Here is a 6,000-nt window from a genome sequence, read left to right on the forward strand (position 1 = left end):
CTGTTAATCACCATCCACTGCAGAAAGAAGCCTCTTTGATGAGAGATGTGCTAATCATAGGCATAAAGGTAAGTATCTGGAGTGCAATGTAATACCATGTCCATTTAGCTGGTTAATATTAGTAAGTTCTCCCCTAGGGAAAATGAAGGGAAATGGCTTGGCATGATCTTGCATTGGCTCCAAAGGGCAGCATCTCTAGTGACGCATGTTCCCCACGCTGACCTCTGGAAGGAAGATGGGGCATGGATATGCGGATGCTAGCACTGGATCTTTAGCTCTCCAAGCTGAAACTGGAATGCCTGTAGAAACTAGAAAAGGGCCATGGGTATGGGGAGAGCAGGATGCAAGCAGTATGAAGGAGAAAATGGAGCAGGGAGATGGAGAGGTGGGAGAGAGGAAGGCAGGATAGAGGAGGGCTATGGAGACGGATGACTTATATTGAAAGAGCCATATGGAAACCTATTACTTTTAACTGGTTCCAGCTATGGGCCCTTGGGCCAGTTAAAAGTACTAGATATGATGAGTTCCATGTTTCGTAGCAGATCTGAAATACAGTCCCCGCCCCCCACACCAAACATTGGTGGTGTCATTGCAGCAGTGGACAGACGCTAAGACGGTTGTTATTGTAGTGTTCAGTGGGCAGTGGGCAGGCTCTGCTAAGACTGTTGTTATCATAGTGTGCAGTGGGCAGACTCCGCTAAGACGGTTGTTATTGTAGTGTGCAGTGTACAGTGGGCAGGCTCTGCTAGGACTGTTGTTATTGTAGTGTGCAGTGGGCAGTGGGCAGGCTCTGCTAGGACAGTTGTTGTAGCTTGCAGTGTGCAGTGGGCAGGCTCTGCTTGGACGGTTGTTATCGTAGTGGGCAGTGGGCAGGCTCTTCTAGGACGGTTGTTCTCGTAGCTTGAAGGATTCATGGCTGAGTAAGACTGTTGGGGATTTCCTCCCCCAGGAGTGGCATATACCATCTGGCACCATGAAAACTAGCCAGTAGGAACGGAGCTTCCAGATCAGTACCCACTGCATCTCTCCACATTTTGTGATTCAAGTACAGGATGTTTTCAACAATGGTGTCCAGCTGTCAAGTTCTAGTGGATATCCAAGAGCAATGGTAATAGTCTGTGTTCTTTTTGGAGATCTGTGGGACCCCATTAACTACAAATCAAAAGGATATAACCCACTTCCTGGCACTGGGCTTTTATTTGATAGCCTATGACATCTTGGACCCATATAAAGTTACTCCATTTAATATCTCTCTCTCTCTCTCTCTCTCTCTCTCTCTCTCTCTCTCTCTCTCTCTCTCTCTCCTGTATGTGTATAACTGTCCATATACATATGGAACTGAACAGAAAGTTCTAGAAATGCATAGCAGAATCTTCAGTGAAGACAGGCTCTTCCCTCCCACCCCCAGTTTCCAGGTTATTTTTTCCGTATGTATATTTATTTATCTGTTTAAAAATGATGGAAGACACAATAGTATCCACCTCATAGGACGGGTGGAGTAATTAAATAAAGAAAACCCACGTGGGTAGAACTTCATAAATCATAGTCATTATTATCATTCCTAACGAAATTTCAACAGATCTTTAACCATTGGGTCCCATGTTTCTCTGGGACACTAAGGCTTGAGCTCAGGTATCACAAACACAGCTCAGCAGGTAAACCCCCTTGCTGCTCAAGTACTAGGCACAGAAAGGCAGATGCACAGAGAGAGTGTCTATAGTCCAGCTCTGTTAGGGGAAACGGAGGTCTAGACAGGAGAATCCCGGAAGCCCATAGGCCAGTCAGCCTGGAGGACTAGCAGAAAACAGAGATCTGCCTCAAGCAATTGGGCAGTAAGGACTGACATCTAAGGACTGTTATCCTTTGTCACGTGCTGTGGAATGTTCACATTCACACACACACTCACACACACATTCACACATATACACATACATACACACATTTATATACACATTCACACACATACACAGTTACACATTCACACACACTCACACATACATACACGGATACACACGCATTCATATACACACATATACACACACTCACATACATTCACACACACACACACACACATATATATTAACACATATACACATTCACATACACACAAACACACACAAGTCATAAAAACAGCAGCAACCTAGCCAAATCTGGCCTGCGCCGTTTTTATTAATAATTTATCACAACCTAGCCATTAGTTAATGTGTTATTCCGGAGAACACAGTAAGGGCTCAGAAACTGTGACAGAGAATATGGGACCTGAGGGTAAGTCTGTTAACCCTGTTCTACATGGTTATATTTTTTTAAAAAATTTACAGTAAATAGTTTTGTATATGCTTATCATCCAGCACCTTGGTTTTTTTTCTCTAACTCAAAAATGTACACATAAGACAAGATGACTCCCCATTTGGAATTTTGTAGAATTCTTCTGCCACCACGTCTCTCCTGGAGTCCAGATTGTTTGCCATTGGTTTTTAGTTCCATAGACTTCAAGAGAAGAAAGGCAGAAACCAGCCCTGTGATGGTTACAATGTAGCTGTGGCCTAACACCTGTCATGAGAGATGTCTTGTTCCAGAGAGGAGATGACAGGTTCTGTTGGCCGGCAGCTGGTGATCACTTGGTCACCTCTTGGAGGACTTAGCAATATTGTTGCGCTTTGATTTCCCCCCCTTCCCTCCTGTGATAACTTTCTCTTTTCCCTAGTGACTACTGTCATCCCACCTCCTCTCCCAGTGGATTCCCTTTCCCAATGCTTTCTTGACCCTAGACTCCCCAGATCCTCTTTCCCAACTCTGAAGTGTCCCAGCCACCCTCCCATCACCACATGTGACCCTCTAGGCAGAAGCTCTGGCAAGGCCTGTGCTCCACCGTACCAGGGAGGACCAGAGGGCCACAGAATCAGAAATGTCTGCCATTCTCCATGGCCTTTGAAGTTCAGGGTTGGGAAACAGGGGAGGGTGTGTATATGTGTGTGTATGTGTGAATGTGTATGTGTATGAATGTGTGTATATGTTTGTAGCTCCTCAGGGGAACCTGGGAAAGCAGTTGGGGATCAGTTGGTCTTACTCCCATTTTGAATCAGCCCCCAACCCTAGCTCGTCATTCATTTTCTCTGAGCCTCAGTTTGTATTTGTAAAATGAAGAAAGTAATTCTTTTAAAAAATATTTTACTTTGTGTCTGTGCATGTGGAGGTCAGAAGGTACCCTCGGGTATAATTTCTCAGGAGCCACCCACTTATTTTTGTTTGTTTGTTTGTTTGTGTATTTTTGGGTTTCTCTGTGAAGCCCTGAATGTCCTGGAACTAGCTCTATAGACTAGGCTCACCTCAAACTCAGAGATCCAACTGCCTCTGCCTCCCAAGTGCTGGAATTACAACAGTGCACCAGCACACCCAACTCAATGACGTATTTATTAAGGGAAAACTATTTAACATTAAAAAGGAAAAATAGCTTATATCTATCTACAGCAGTATGGATAAATCTAAAAAAGATTGTTTTGCCAAAGACAGGCTCAAGAGAATATATACAATCAATATAATTACATTTATACAGAATTCCAGATCAGGCAAAATTAATTTCTGATATAAATATGAAGATCATGGAGTAAAGGTATTTGTGAGCCACCTAATGTGGGTGCTGGGAACTGAACTTAGGTCCTTTGGAAGAGCAGCATGTGCTCTTAACTGCTGAGCTGCCATTTCTCTGGTCCCATTTCCTGGTTTTACGTTTGTACTCTTTGTGACAGTCCATGCACACACTCATTTTACCTCTGGTCTTCCTGAGACTCCCATTAATCCCCTGTTTCTTCTGGGCCCGAGGAAACAAAGGAGTATTCTCAACTTGCTTCCCACGCCTTTCTTTCTTGAAGTGAGAATGCCCGGGCAGGCCAGCAGAACCCAGGAGCTTCCAATTCTAGCACCCCCTCACACACCTCAAACCCTCCCTCAGGGTCCGTCTCCACACAAGAAAGAGTCTTAGGTCAGCGGTGTGGTGGTGCATTCTTGTAATCCCAGCCCTGCTGCCAGGCTGAGGCTATAGAGCGGGTGGGAACCCAGCCTGGAATGCATATTGAAGCCCTGACTGAAGACGAAAAGACTAATTATAAATAAGCACAGAAGTCTGTGGTAAGACAGCAGTGTCCAAGGAAAGGAAGCTGTAAGGAATTTTGTGTTTTTCTTGCTTTTTTTTCTGTATCTAGAAGTTTGAGTAACATAGGCATGTATAAGTGAGCGAGGCAGAGCCTCATGGAACTTTACCTCACAGAGGCAACCACGGGGGACAGCTGAAGGACTGTTGATCTAGATGGGGTTTTGTTTTTGAATGTGGCTAAATTCTGAGGTTGATAATCATAAAGCCTAGTACAGAAGTTCTGGTCTCCTCACGACCTCTAAAACCTCGGGAAATACCCAGACCCATTCTTGGGAGTCAGCCGGATGCCCCACTAAATGTTATTCTCTCTCTCTCTCTCTCTCTCTCTCTCTCTCTCTCTCTCTCTCTCTCCCTTTCCCTCTCTCTCACTGTCTCTATCTATACAATGTTCTGCCTGCACATCTGCCTGCAGGCCAGGCCAGAAGAGGGCGCCAGATCTCATGATAGATGGTTGTGAGCCACCATGTGGTTGCTGGGAATTGAACCCAGGTCCTCTGGAAGAGCAGTCAGTGCTCTTAACCTCAGAGCCACCTCTCCAGCCCCAATGCTGTTCTTTCTTAAAACAAATACTGAAAAATGTAAGAAAGTGTTCTTCCTCCACAGACCGTTTTGCTTAGTAACTACCATTCCTACAGTGTTTCTTAGACTGTTTCCTAGGTAAACTAACTGGGCTGCAGATCCATGATAGGTTAAGACAGGCTGCTGTGGCTCCATATGGAAATTCAACTACCATTTGAAACATGAATCCAGGGTTGGGGATTTAGCTCAGTGGTAGAGCGCTTGCCTAGCAAGCGCAAGGCCCTGGGTTCAGTCCTCAGCTCTGAAAGAAAAAAAACAACAACATGAATCCAACTTTGGTCACACAGCATGAAAATAGATAATGCTGACTCATGGGTGGAAAGACCAGAAAGGGGACCGGAGTTGGGCAGAACCCAGGAGTGCTCTGCCTTAGGGGTGAGTCACTCGGATGTCATTCTGTAGTATTGTAGTAGATCTTTAGTTTTTATATGCGTGTACGTCTGTGCAAGTGCATGCCACCTGCGTGTGTGGGTTTCCACGGAAGCCAGAAGGGGGTGTTGTGTCTTTCTGGAGCTGGAGTTACAGCCCTTGTGAATGGTGTTGAGTGAATTCTGGGGACCAATCTCAGGTTCTCTGGAAGAGCAGCAAGTGCTCTGAACTGCTGAGTCATCTTTCCAGCCTGGTATTGCACCAGATTTTGTCCACAGGCAGGAATGGATGTGAGCGGGGAATGGAAGACAGAGCTCTACCTCCGCCCCAAGTTATCTATAAAAAAAGATGAGTTTAGAGCTCAAACTGTCGAAAGACACAAATTTAATACAGCAGAGCCACAAAAGCGTGAAAGGGTAAAGCTGAGAACTGGGAGCCTTGGCTGCTCTCCATGGGACATAGAACTGTCTCCCCCCCCCCCCCCCCCCCCATCTCTCTGCACCTCCGCTACTCTGTAACTTTGACTCGGGAGGGATGCATTGAACCAAGAGCTGGACACTGCTCCAGATGTTAACGCTCTTGTATCTTGGCTTGTCCAGCTCACTTTTGTCAGCGTCTCAGTGTCTAGCTCCCAGGATGTAGAAATCTGGCCCAGATTGTTCCCTGCCCCCAGGATTGACAGGAGTAGATGTCCTTAGTAGTAGACCCGGCAGCAGTAGTAGCATCCGTGTTAGGGTTTTGTACCCTCTCCTAATCCTTTTGGGATCTTCTTTTTTTTTGGGGGGGGGGGTTGAGACAGGGTTTCTCTGCGTAGCTTTGCGCCTTTCCTGGAGCTCACTTGGTAGCCCAGGCTGGCCTCGAACTCACAGAGATCCGCCTGGCTCTGCCTCCTGAGTGCTGGG

The sequence above is a fragment of the Peromyscus leucopus genome, chromosome 16_21, assembly GCF_004664715.2.
Source record: "Peromyscus leucopus breed LL Stock chromosome 16_21, UCI_PerLeu_2.1, whole genome shotgun sequence".
Lineage (NCBI taxonomy): Eukaryota > Metazoa > Chordata > Mammalia > Rodentia > Cricetidae > Peromyscus > Peromyscus leucopus.